The sequence below is a fragment of the Hordeum vulgare genome, chromosome 6H, assembly GCF_904849725.1.
Source record: "Hordeum vulgare subsp. vulgare chromosome 6H, MorexV3_pseudomolecules_assembly, whole genome shotgun sequence".
Taxonomy (NCBI): Eukaryota; Viridiplantae; Streptophyta; class Magnoliopsida; order Poales; family Poaceae; genus Hordeum; species Hordeum vulgare.
In genome coordinates, this window is record NC_058523.1 from 102,747,656 (window position 1) to 102,762,802 (window position 15,147).

Here is a 15,147-nt window from a genome sequence, read left to right on the forward strand (position 1 = left end):
TCCAAGTTTGGTAGACAACCTCATGAAAAAGAATTGTCTAGTAAGGATGAAATTATTGCCCTAACTTCTATTGTTGTGCCTCCTACTGATCCTTTAGAGCAATACTTGCTTGAGCATGAAAATGATATGCATATGGATGAAAGGAATGATATAGATAGAATTATCTTTGAACAACATCCTATCCTTAAGAGTAATTTGCCTGTTGAATTGCTTGGAGATCCACCCCCACCAAAGGGTGATCCTGTGTTTGAGCTTAAACAGTTACCTGATACTCTTAAGTATGCTTATCCTGATGAAAAAGAGATATATCTTATTATTATTAGTGCTAGCCTTTGAGAGCATGAAGAAAAGAAATTATTGAAAACTCTGAGGAAGCACCGTGCTGCTATTGGATATACTTTTGATGATCTTAAGGGCATTAGTCCCACTCTATGCCAGCATAAAATTAAACCCGATCCTGATTCCAAACCAGTTGCTGATCATCAACGGAGATTAAATCCTAAGATGAAAGAGGTAGTAAGAAAAGAAATACTAAAGCTCCTGGAAGCAGGTATTATCTATCCTATTGCTCATAGTGATTGGGTAAGTCCGGTGCATTGCGTCCCTAAGAAAGGAGGTATTACCGTTGTCCCTAATGATAAAGATGAATTGATCCCACAGAGGATTATTACTGGCTATAGGATGGTAATTGATTTTAGGAAAATGAATAAAGCCACCAGGAAAGATCATTACCCTTTGCCTTTTTTTGACCAAGTGCTAGAAAGATTGTCTAAACACACACACTTCTGCTTTCTAGATGGTTATTCTGGTTTCTCCCAAATACATGTTGCGCAATCTGATCAGGAGAAAACCACTTTTACCTGCCCTTTCGGTACCTTTGCTTACAGACGTATGCCTTTTGGCTTATGTAATGCACCTGCTACCTTTCAAAGATGTATGCTGGCTATATTCTCTGACTTTTGTGAAAAGATTGTTGAGGTTTTCATGGATCACTTCTCCGTTTACGGGTCTTCTTTTGATGATTGCCTCAGCAACCTTGATCGAGTTTTGCAGAGATGTAAAGATACCAACCTTGTCTTGAATTGGGAGAAGTGACACTTTATGGTTAATGAAGGCATCGTATTAGGACATAAAATTTCTGAAAGAGGTATTGAAGTCGATAAGGCTAAGGTTGATGCGATCGAGAAAATGCCATGCCCTACAGACATTAAAGGTATAAGAAGTTTCCTTGGTCATGCTGGTTTCTATAGAAGGTTCATTAAGGACTTTTCTAAGATTTCTAGGCCTCTTACCAATCTCTTGCAAAAGGATATTCCTTTTGTTTTTGACGATATTGTGAGGAAGCCTTTGAAATACTTAAGAAAGCCTTGATAACTTCACCTATTGTTCAACCACCTGATTGGAACTTACCTTTTGAAATTATGTGTGATGCTAGTGATTATGCTGTTGGTGTTGTTCTAGGACAAAGAACTGATAAGAAATTGAATGTTATTCATTATGCTAGTAAAACTCTAGACAGTGCCCAAAGAAACTATGATACTAGTGAAAAGAAATTTTTAGCAGTCGTGTTTGCATGTGAAAAGTTCAGATCTTACATTGTTGATTCCAAGGTTACTATTCACACTGATCATGCTGCTATTAAGTATCTCATGGAAAAGAAATATGCTAAACCTAGACTTATTAGATGGGTTCTCTTGCTACAAGAATTTGATTATCATGTTGTTGATAGGAAGGGTGCTGAGAACCCCGTAGCAAATAACTTGTCTAGGTTGGAGAATGTTCTTGATGACCCACAACCTATTGATGATAGCTTTCCCAATGAGCAATTGAATGTCATCAATGCTTCACGTAGTACACCGTGGGATGCTGATTATGCAAATTATATTTTTGCCAAATATATACCACCTAGTTTCACATACCAGCAAAAAAAGAAATTCTTCTTTGATTTGAGACATTACTTTTGGGATGATACTCACCTTTATAAAGAAGGAGTAGATGGTTTTATTAGACGTTGTGTACCTGAGCATGATCAGGGACAGATCCTACAAAAGTGTCACTCCGAGGCTTACGGAGGACACCATGCGGGAGATAGAACTGCACACAAGGTATTGCAATCCGGTTTCTATTGGCCTACTCTCTTCAAGGATGCCCGTAAGTTTGTCTTGTCTTGTGATGAATGTCAAAGAATAGGTAATATCAGTAAACGTCAGGAAATGCCTATGAATTATTCAGTTGTCATTGAACCATTTGATGTTTGGGTTTTTGATTATATGGGACCTTTCCCAAAGTCCAACGGGTATACTCATATCCTAGTTGTAAGTGCATCTAGTGCCCCTTAGTGATTTTGGTGGTTTGAAGACTTATAGGTTAAGTATCTAATGTGTTCATGAGTACACACGATCTATAAGTCGATGAGGAGTTTGAAATTTTCGATGAATATCGACCCCTAAAAATGTATAGCTTCGGTTGAAGAAATTGGTCTGAAGCTGAAGAATTGAATCGCGAAGAATTCGCAATGAAATTGATATTCCTCATGAAGATATTGAAATTGAGGAATTCGGTGTGTCCTGAAGAAAATCAATCTGAAGACTTTTAAGCATAAAGATTTATCCTTTGTGTTTTATTTTCTTCACACTTGAGTGATAGGAACACCGTACTGTTAAAGGGGGTCAAGGTAACACATTGGAATGAATTTCCTCATGATGCTCAACCTAAGCCTAATCCTACCAAAAGCCTCAAGTGAGGAATATGAGAGACATGAGGACTCTCACAGTTGAGGGTCCCGACCGTTATCGATAGCCACGCCACATCATTGGTCTTATCCACACCAACGGTCAAATTATTTAAGGGCATTAATGTCAAATCATGTCGGGATGCTCCCAGGATATAAATAGCCGCCCCCACAACCATTAGTTGGTTGGCTGCTCCGTTAGAAACTGACACTTGTCATAAGAGCAACCCAAATTCCTCAGAGTCTTCGAGAGTATTTCATCAGTGAGGAAATACCCCAAACACCAAAGCACAAACCAAAAACCAAGTGATTGAGCATCACTGAAGAAGTTGTTCCTCTGTGGGACTGAAGCCTTTTACCTTTGAGGACTGTGCATCCTCCAGACGGTTAGGCGTCATGGTCTAGAGCAATCCAGCAGTCAATTGTGGATCGCCAGGTGACCAAGTTTGTGAGGGTTTGGAAGTCTGCCCTGAAGACTTACCACGAGTGTTGGGCAAGGACTGTGTGTTCTTAGCCCAAGGAGAATACAGTAGGGACTGTGTGTCCTTTGGTTTCAATACCAAGCCGCTCCAAACCAGATGTACAACTGTCAAAACAGTTGGAACTGGGTCATCAACCACTGTCTTCACTGTGAAACGAGTTCTATTTCCTCAACTCTTTATATTCCTCAGATTGTGTGTTGATGATTTTCACTGTTACTGTTTGAAGAATTTGTTGAAGACTTTCTCTGAAATTCCTCACCCCAAATTCTTCATGCGAGTTAATCCTCATCTGTTTTCTGCGTGCCTACATACTGTGCAAACTGTTTTCATATTCTTCATCCTGAAGAACTGCTGTAGTGATACTTTTCACTCCTGATCCTTTGCTGTTTCCGCTGTAAATTAGTCATCAGTGAGGAATTTCCTCAAAAGGAATTTCCTCAGTGATGAAATTCTAAAAATCTCCTATTCACCCCCCCTCTAGTCGATATAACGCACTTTCAATTGGTATCATAGCAAGGTACTCCCTTGTTCTGTGTGATTTTGGTTTAACCACCTGGAGTTTTAGTTATGTCGATTGCAGGCATGATTAAGGTTACTGCAACATGTCCTACTTTCGAAGGAAAGGACTTCCCTTCTGGAAGACCAAGATGAAGTTGCATCTACAAGCTATTGACAACGATCTCTGGTATATTGTGGAACATGGTGTCCCTATCGTCACTGCTACCGTCTCTGCTGCTGATGTGAAGAAATTCAAGCAACTTGACTCTCAAGCGAAGAATATCATCTTTGGCCATCTGAGCAAAGGCCAGTATGGCAGAGTAAGTGCTTTGGGCTCATCAAATCTTATCTGGGAAAGGTTGTCGAAAGTAAATGAAGGAGTATCAACCCAGCGTGATTCTCGTGTTGATGTTCTTCGCAATCTCTTCAATCTCTTCAAGAGGTTTGACAATGAAAGCTGCCAAGATACCTTTGATCGCCTCACTGACATATCAAATGAACTGCAAGCACTGGGAGCTCGAGACATTACTAATCAGGAAGTTGTGAAGAAACTGCTAAGATCCTTGGATTCTTCATTTGATACTTTAGTTCTGATGATTCAAGAAAGACTAGACTACAAGATGCTTGATCCAGCTGATATACTCGAAAGACTCAATACTCATGAATTCCAACAAGAAGAAAAGAGAGATCTATATGGACCAAGCTATTCTAGACCACGTGCACTGAAGGCCAAAGCAATTTCCTCATCTAAAGAACAAGACTCACATGGTAGCATTGGTGATCGTGAAGAATTTGGACAGGAGCTTGCAATGCTCGTGAGGAAATTCCAGAAGTTTACACGACGTGGCCAGTTTGGTAAATCTTCAAGAAGAGATATGAGGAAATCAAAATCTTCATCTGAGGACTACAAGAAAAGAACCTGCCACAAATGCAAGAAATCAGGCCACTACATTGTTGATTGTCCTCGTTGGGGAAAGGAATCAAAGAAGAAGAAATACAAGTATGAAAGTTCTGATGACTCGAAGAAAAGGAAGAAACCTTCAAAATCCTCATCTTCAAAGTCCTCATCGCACAAGAAGACAAGTTTCAGAAAGGCTCGGGCACTTATTGGCAAGGAAATGGACTCCGAGGTAGAATCCGAGGAAAGTGATGAAGAGGTGGGTTCTGATGAAGACTCGGAATCTGCACAGGTTAGCCTTGCACTTGCAACCACATTCGTGAGCAAGTCAATCTTCAACCTTGAAGAAAATGATAACACCATCCACACTAATGACTATGCTGATGACTTCGCTCCAACCTATTGCTTCATGGAAAAAGTTTCAAAGGTACCGAATGATGCTTCCTCCTCTGATTCAAGTGACTGTGAACCTGATGATTATAAAAAACCCAGTTACAGTAAACTTGCTATCATTGCCACTAAACAACAAACTGCCGTGGAAAAGCTTCAGAAATTGCTAGATAGAAGTGATGATCTGTTGAATGATGAAATGAATCTTACCCAAATCCTCACTCAAGATATGAAAAGTCTTTAGTCCAGATTTGATAATCTTCAAGATCGTCATGTTACACTCCTCGCTGATCATGAGAAACTCTCCTATGAATTTATTCAAAGGAAGCTTGATCTTGAGAAGCTGAGGATTTCTCATGATGATCTTCGTATGGAAAATGATTCATTACTAGCTCAACAGATCAGTGCTGCTCAAGCTGAATTCATTCCTCCATGTCTTAAATGCATCAAACGTGAAACTGCTAATTCTTCACCAGAATCATCAAATGCTTCAATTGCTACAAATTATTCTACTGCTCCTGTAGTGTCAAATTCCTCACTTGAGGAAAACACAAATGTCACAGATGAAAATGCAGGGTTGAAGGAATTGTATGTCACAGGTGTTGGAGAACGTTGCATGGGAAACAAAAAATTTCCTACGCACACGAAGACCTACAATGGTGATGTCCATCCACGAGAGGAGATTTGGATCTACGTACCCTTGTAGATCGCACAGCAGGACGCATTAAGAAACACGGTTGATGTAGTGGAACGTCTTCACGTCCCTCGAACCGCCCCATGAACCGCCCCACGAACCGTCCCGCGATCCGTCCCAAGAACTGTCTCGCGATCCGTTGCACGAACCGCCTTGCGATCCATCTCACGATCCTTTCCGATCTAGTGCCAAACGGACGACACCTCCGCGTTCAGCACACGTACAGCTCGATGACGATCTCCACCTTCTTGATCCAGCAAGACGGGGCGGAGAGGTAGAACAGTTCTCCGGCAGCGGGATGACGCGCCGGTGGTGGTGATGATCTAATCCTGCAGGGCTCCGCCCGAGCTCCGCAGAAATACGATCTAGAGGAAAAACTGCGTGGTATAAGGTCGAGCAGCACGTGTTAAAGTTGTGTCTCAAAAACCACAAGTACCTCTAGTATATATAGGAGGGAGGGAAGGGAGGAGGCAGCCTCAAATCCTCAAGGTTTGGCCGAAATTGGAGGTGGAGGAGTCCTACTCCAATCCTACTTGGAGTAGGATTCCACCTTCCCACTTGGAAACTCTTTCCACCTTGTGTTTTTTCCTTCTCAAACCTTATGGGCCTTAGTGGGAACTTATTCCAGCCCACTAGGGGCTGGTTTATCTCTTCCCATAGCCCATGAGACCCCTTGGGGCGTGACACCCCTCCCGATGGTCCCCGGAACCCCTCCCGGCACTCCCCGTACATTACCGATGAGCCCGAAACTTTTCCGGTGACCAAAACAAGACTTCTTATATATCAATCTTTACCTCCGGACCATTCCGGAGCTCCTCGTGACGTGCTGGATCTCATCTAGGACTTCGAACAACTTTAGGTTACCAACACCTATAACTCAACTATACCGAAACGTCACCGAACCTTAAGTGTGCAGACCCTGCGGGTTCGATAACTATGTAGACATGACCCGAGACATTCTCGGTCAATATCCAATAGCGGGACCTGGATGCCCATATTGGATCCTACATATTCTCAGAAGATCTTATCGGTTGAACCTCAGTGTCAAGGATTCATATAATCCCGTATGTCATTCCCTTTGTCCTTCGGTATGTTACTTGCCCGAGATTTGATTGTCGGTATCCACATACCTATTTCAATCTCGTTACCGGCAAGTCTCTTTACTCATTCCGTAATACAAGATCCCATGACTTACACTTAGTCACATTGCTTGCAAGGCTTGTGTGTGATGTTGTATTACCAAGTGGGCCTCGAGATACCTCTCGGTCACACGGAGTGACAAATCCCAGTCTTGATCCATACTAACTCAACGGACACCTTCGGAGATACCTGTAGAGCACCTTTATAGTCACCCAGTTACGTTGTGAAATTTGATGCACACAAGGTATTCCTCCGGTGCCAGTGAGTTATATGATCTCATGGTCATAGGAACAAATACTTGACACGTAGAAAACAATAGCAATAAAACGACACAATCAATATGCTATGTTCATAGTTTGGGTCTTGTCCATCACATGAGTCTCCTAATGATGTGATCCCGTTATGAAGTGACAACACTTGCCTATGGTCAGGAAACCTTGACCACCTTTGATCAACGAACTAGTCAACTAGAGGCTCACTAGGGAGAGTGTGTTGTCTATGTATCTACACATGTATTTGAGTTTCCAATCAATACAATTTTAGCATGGATAATAAATGATTATTATTAACAAGGAAATATAATAATAACTAATTTATTATTGCCTCTAGGGCATATTTCCAACAGTCTCCCACTTGCACTAGAGTCAATAATCTAGTTCACATCACCATGTGATTTCAATGAATCCAACACCCATATAGTTCTGGGTCTGATCTCGTCTTGCTTGTGAGAGAGGTTTTAGTCAACGGTTCTGAAACTTTCAGATCCGTGTGTGCTTTACAAATCTTTATGTCATCTAATAGATGCTGCTACCACGTGCTATTCATAAATACTCCAAATATCTACTCTACCATACGAATCCGTTTTACTACTCATAGTCATTCGGATTAGTGTCAAAGCTTGCATCGACGTAACCCTTTACGACGAAATCTTTAACCACCTCCATAATCGAGAAAAATTCCTTAGTCCATTAGTTACTAAGGATAACTTTGGCCGCTGTTCAGTGATTCAATCCTGGATCACTCTCTGTACCTCTTAACAGACTTGTGGCAAGGCACACATCAGGTGCGGTACACAGTATGGCATTCTGTAGAGTCTATGGCTAAGGCATAAGGGACGACCTTCGTCCTTTCTCTTTCTTCTTCCGTGGTCGGGCTTTTGAGTCTTACTCAAATTCACACCTTACAACACAACCAAGAACTCCTTCTTTGTCGATCTATTTTGAACTCCTTCAAAAACTTGTCAAGGCATGCATTTCATTTGAAATTTCTATTAAGCGTATTGATCTATCTCTATAGATCTTGATGCTCAATGTTCAAATAGCTCTATCCAGGTCTTCCTTTGAAAAACTCCTTTCAAACAACCTTTTATGCTTCACAGAAATTCTACATTACTTCTGATCAACAATATGTCAACCACATATACTTATCAGAAATTCTATAGTGCTCCCAGTCACTTCTTTGGAAATATAAGTCTCTCATAAACCTTGTACAAACCAAAAGCTTTGATCATCTCATCAAAGTGTATATTCCAACTCTGAGATGCTTGCACCAGTCATTTGAAGGATCGCTGGAGCTTGCATACTTGTTAGTATCCTTAGGATCGACAAAACCTTCTGGTTGTATCACATACAACCTTTCCTCAAGGAAACCGTCGAGGAAACAATGTTTTGACATCCTATGTGCAATATTTCATAAATAATGCAACAACTACTAACATAATTCCAACAGACTTTTAGCATCGCTACGAGTGAGAAAGTCTCATCATAGTTAACTCTTTGATCTTGTCAGAAACATCTTTGCAACAAGTCAAGCTTTTCTTAATAGTGACTTATCACCATCATCGTCTGTCTTCCTTTTAAAGATCCATCTTTATTCAATAGTCCTACGACCATTAAGTAGTTCTTCCAAAGTCTACACTTTGTTTTCATACATGGATCCTCTCTCGGATTTCATGGCCTCCAGCCATTTGTCGGAATCCGGGCCCACCATCGCTTCTCCATAGCTCGTAAGTTCATTGTTGTTCAACAATATGACCTCCAAGACAGGGTTACCGTACCACTTTGTAGTAGTACGCGACCTTGTCGACCTACGAGGTTTGTAGTGACTTGATCCGAAGCTCAATGATCACCATCACCAGTCTTCTACTTCAATTGGTATAGGCGCCACAGGAACAACTTCCTGCGCCCTGCTACACACTGGTTGAAGCGACGGTTCAATAACCTCATCAAGTTCCACCACTCTCCCACTCAATTCATTTGAGAGAAACCTTTCCTCGAGAAAGGATCCATTTCTAGAAACAAACACTTTGCTTCCGGATCTGAGATAGGAGATGTATCCAACTGTTTTGAATATTCTATGAAGATGCATTTATCCGCTTTGGGTTCGAGCTTATCAGACTGAAACCTTTTCACATAAGCATCGCAGCCCCAAACTTTCAAGAAACGACAACTTAGGTTTCTCTAAACCATAGTCTATACTGTGTCATCTCAACGAAAATATGCGGTGCCCTATTTAAAGTGAACGCGGTTGTCTCTAATGCATAACCCATAAACGATAGTGGTAATTCGATAAGAGACATCATAGTATGCACCATATCAAAATAGAGTGTGGCTATGACGTTCAGACACATCATCACACTATGGGTGTTCCAGGTGGCATGAACCGTGAAACAATATTTACTTTGTCCTAACTGCGTACCAAAAACTCGTAACTCAGATATTCATCTCTATGATCATATCGTAGACAGTTTATCCTCTTGTCACGACGATCTTCACTCTGAAATTGCTTTGAACTTTTCAATATTTCAGACTTGTGATTCATCAAGTAAATACTCATGTATCTACTCAAATCGTCAATGAAGTAAGAACATAATGATATCCACTGCGTGCCTCAACACTCATTGGACTGCACACATCAAAAATGCATTACTCCCAACAAGTTACTCTCTTGTTTCATGTGGCATGTTTTGTATGTCTCAAGTGAGTCCAAACGATCCATCTCTATGGAGCTTCTTCATGCATTTTATACCAAGATGACTCAAGTGGCAGTGCCACAACTAAGTGGTACTATCATTATTACTTTGTATCTTTTGGCACCAATATTATGAACATGTGTAACACTACGATCGAGATTCAATAAAGCATTGAGGGTAATTATTCAAGCAAATAGAATAACTATTATTCTCTTTAAATGAATAATCATATTGCAATAAACACGATCCAATCATGTTCATGCTCAACACAAACACCAAATAACAATTATTTAGGTTTTACCACTAATCCCGATGATAGAGGGAGCGTGCGATGTTTGATCGCATCAACCTTGGAAACACTTCGAACATGTATCGTCACCTCGCCTTTAGCTAGTCTCCGTTTATATCGTAGCTTTCATTTCGAGTTACTAATCACTTAGCAACCGAACCGGTATCCAATACCCTCGTGCTACTAGGAGTACTAGTAAAGTACACATCAATATCATGTATATCAAATATACTTCTGTCGACTTTGCCAGCCTTCTTATCTACCAAGTATGTAGGGTAGCTCCGCCTGAGTGACCGTTCCCCTCATAATAGAAGCAATTAGTCTCGGGTTTGGGTTCAATTTTGGGTTTCTTCATTAGAGCAGCAACTGTTTTGCCGTTTCATGAAGTATCCCTTCTAGCCCTTGCCCTTCTCGAAACTAGTGGTTTTACTACCATCAACAATTGATACTCCTTCTTGATTTCTACTTTCGCAGTGTCAAACATTGCGAATCACTCAAGGATCATCATATCTATCCTTGATTTGTTTATAGTTCATCACTAAGCTCTAGCAGCTTAGTGGCAGTGACTTTGGAGAACCATCACTATCTCATCTGGAAGATTAACTCCCACTTGATTCAAGCGATTGTTGTACTCAGACAATCTGAGAACATGCTCAACGATTTGAGATTTTGTCCTTTACTTTGTAGGCAAAGAATCTTGTCGAAGGTCTTATACCTCTCAACAAGGGCATGAGCATGAAACCCCAATTTCATCTCTTAGAACATCTCTTATGTTCCGCGACGTTTCGAAACGTCTTTGGCTCCTTGCTTCTAAGCTTTTAAGTATTGCATACTGAACTATCACGTAGTCATCAAAAACATGTATGTTAGATGTTCTCAACATCCACAGACGACGCTCGAGGTGCAGCACAGTGAGTGGTGCATTAAGGACATCAACCTTCTGCGCAGCAATGAGGACAATCCTCTGTTTTACGGACTCGGTCCGCAAAGTTGCTACTATCAACTTTCAACTAAATTTTCTCTAGGAACATATAAAAACAGTAGAGCTATAGCGCAAGCTACATCGTAATTCGCAAACACCATTAGACTATGTTCATGATAATTAGTTCAATTAATCATATTACTTAAGAACTCTCACTCAAAAAGTACATCTCTCTAGTCATTTGAGTGGTACATGATCCAAATCCACTATCTCAAGTCCGATCATCACGTGAGTCGAGAATAGTTTCAGTGGTAAGCATCTCTATGCTAATCATATCAACTATACGATTCATGCTCGACCTTTCGGTCTCTTGTGTTCCGAGGCCATGTCTGCACATGCTAGGCTCGTCAAGTTTAACCCGAGTGTTCCGCGTGTGCAACTGTTTTGCACCCGTTGTATGTGAACGTTGAGTCTATCACACCCGATCATCACATGGTGTCTCAAAACGACGAACTATCGCAAGGGTGCACAGTCGAGGAGAACACAATTTCGTCTTGAAATTTTAGTGAGAGATCACCTCATAATGCTACCGTCGTTCTAAGCAAAATAAGGTGCATAAAAGGATTAACATCACATGCAATTCATAAGTGACATGATATGGCCATCATCATGTGCTTCTTGATCTCCATCACCAAAGCACCGCACGATCTTCTTGTCACCGACACCACACCATGATCTCCATCAACGTGTCGCCATCGGGGTTGTCGTGCTACTTATGCTATTACTACTAAAGCTACGTCCTAGCAATATAGTAAACGCATCTGCAAACACAAACGTTAGTTTAAAGACAACCCTATGGCTCCTGCCGGTTGCCGTACCATCGACGTGCAAGTCGATATTAACTATTACAACATGATCATTTCAAACATCCAATATATCACATCACGCCATTGGCCAGATCATATCACAAGCATACCCTACAAAACCAAGTTAGACCGCCTCTAATTTGTTGTTGCATGTTTCACGTGGCTGCTATGGGTATCTAGTAGACCGCATCTTACTTACACAAAAACCACAACGGAGATGTGCAAATTGGTATTTAACCTCTCCAAGGACCGCCTCAGTCAAAACCAATTCAACTAAAGTTGAAGAAACCGACACCCGCCAGTCATCTTTATGCAACGAGGTTGCATATCAAGCGATGAAACCAGTCTTTCGTAAGCGTACGAATAATATCGGCCCGGGCCGCTTCAATCCAACAATACCACCGAATCGAGAAAAGACTAAGGAGGGCAGCAAATCGAACATCACCGTTCACAAAACCCTTTGTGTTCTACTCGAGATTACATCTATGCATGAACCTAGCTCATGATGCCACTGTTGGAGAACGTTGCATGGGAAACAAAAAAATTCCTACGCACACAAAGACCTACCATGGTGATGTCCATCCACGAGAGGAGATTTGGATCTACGTACCCTTGTAGATCGCACAACATGAAGCGTTAAGAAACGCGGTTGATGTAGTGGAACGTCTTCACGTCCCTGCAACCGCCCCACGAACCGCCCCACGAACCGTCCCGTGATCCGTCCCACGATCCGTCTTGCGATCCGTTGCACGAACCGTCTTGCGATCCATCTCACGATCCGTTCTGATCTAGTGCCGAACGGACGGCACCTCCGCATTCAGCACACGTACAACTCGATGACGATCTCCACCTTCTTGATCCAGCAAGAGGGGGCAGAGAGGTAGAAGCGTTCTTAGGCAGCGTGAAGGTGCGCCGGTGGTGGTGATGATCTAATCCTGCAGGGCTCCACCCGAGCTCCGCAGAAATACAATCTCGAGGAAAAACTGCGTGGTATAGGGTCGAGCAACACGTGGCAAAGTCGTGTCTCAAAAACCCTCAATACCTCTAGTATATATAGGAGGGAGGGAGGGGAGGAGGCAGCCTCAAACCCTCGAGGTTTGGCCGAAATTAGAGGTGGAGGAGTCCTACTCCAATCCTACTTGGAGTAGGATTCCACCTTCCCACTTGGAAACTCTTTCCACCTTGTGTTTTTCCTTCTCAAACCTTATGGGCCTTAGTGGTAACTTATTCCAGCCCACTAGGGGCTGGTTTATCTCTTCTGAAAGTGCGTTATATCGACTAGAGGGGGGGGGTGAATAGGAGATTTTTAGAATTTCATCACTGAGGAAATTCCTTTTGAGGAAATTCCTCACTTATGACTAACTTACAGCGGAAACAGTAAAGGATCAGACGTGCAAACGTTCACAACAGCAGTATTTCAGAGTGAAGAATGTGAAAACAGATTGCACAGTAAGCAGGCACGCAGAATACATATGATGATTAACTATCGTGAAGAATTTGGGGTTGAGGAAATTCAGAGAAAGTCTTCAGCAAATTCTTCAAACAGTCACAGTGAAAGTCATCAACACACAATACAAGAAAAGTAAAGAGTTGAGGAATTAGAACCCGTTTCTCAGTGAAGACTGTTGTTGATGACCCAGTTCCAACTGCTGGGACAGTTGTACATCTGGTTTGGAGCGGCTTGGTATTGAAACCAAAGGACACCCGGTCCCGGGACACACAGTCCCTACCGTATTCTCCTTGAGCTAAGGACACACAGTCCTCGCTCAACACTCGTGGTAAGTCTTCAGGGTAGACTTCCAAACCCTCACAAACTAGGCCACCCGGCGATCCACAATTGACTGCTGGAAAGCTCTAGACCATGACGCCTAACCGTCTGGAGGATGCACAATCCTCAAAGGTAAAAGGCTTCAGTCCCACACAGGAACAACTTCTTCAGTGATGCTCAATCACTAGGTTTGGTTTGTGGTTTCGGTGTATGGGGTATTTCCTCACTCATGAATTACTCTCGAAAACTCTGAGGAATTTGGGTTGCTCTTATGACAAGTGTCAGTTTCTAACGGAGCAGCCAACCAGCTAGTGGTTGTGGGGGGTGGCTATTTATAGCCTCGGAGCATCCCGACATGATTTGACACTAATGCCCTTAAATAATATGACCGTTGGAGTGGATAAGACCAGTGACTTGGCGTGGTTATCGAAACGGTCGGGACCCTCAACTGTGAGAGTCCTCATGTCACTCATATTCCTCACTTGAGGCTTTTGGTAGGATTAGGCTTGGGTTGAGCATCATGAGGAAATCCATTCCATAGTGTTACTTTGACCCCCTTTAACAGTACGGTGTTCCTATTCATCAAATGCGAAGAAAGTAAAATAGAAAACGTAAATCTTCACGCTTCAATTTCTTCAGAATGATTTTCTTCAGGAACCACCGGTCTTCTCAATATCAGTATCTTCATGAGGAATATCAATTTCATCGCAGATTCCTCGCGATTCATTTCTTCAGCTTCAGACCAATTTCTTCAACTGAAGATATACATTTTTAGGGGTCGATATTCTTCAAATATCTCAAACTCCTCAATGACTTATAGATCCTGTGTATACTCATAAACACATTAGATACTTAACCTATAAGTCTTCAAACCACCAAAATCACTAAGGGGCACTAGATGCACTTACAATCTCCCCCTTTTTGGTGGTTGATGACAATTAGGTTAAGTCTTCAACAGGGATCAAAAATATGAAGTGTAAATACTCATTTGAGGAATTTGAAAACAAGATTCAGAGAGACTCCCCCTGAAGATGTGCATACCTTGAGGATTTTGCTTTTATAGCAGATGCACATTGATGATTTATATCATGGAGATCTCCCCCTGAGTCTTGTAAATCATGCATACACATAACATATCATATGAAGAAAATGAAGATGCATGATGGCAAATGGTATCTGAAGAATTCCAGCATGCGTGCATTAAAACTTGAGGAATAAGCATGCGAAGAAAAACGTTCAGAAGCGTCAGAGTACCATCGGGCTTAAGTTACAACTCATTACATAAAAACTTCAGAAGAGCCAAGAGTTTGTAACTTAAATATAGTTCATAAGCCCCAAAAATATCCCGCTTGAAGACTAACTCTCGAGTTTCTCCCCCTTTGTCATCAAGTGACAAAAAGGGACAAACTGAGGACTAACGCCCGTGAAGACTTCATTTCTTGGCGGTTGATGAAGAGTCGTGATGCTTCTTGGGAGTAGTCTTCTTCCTGGGGCTGGT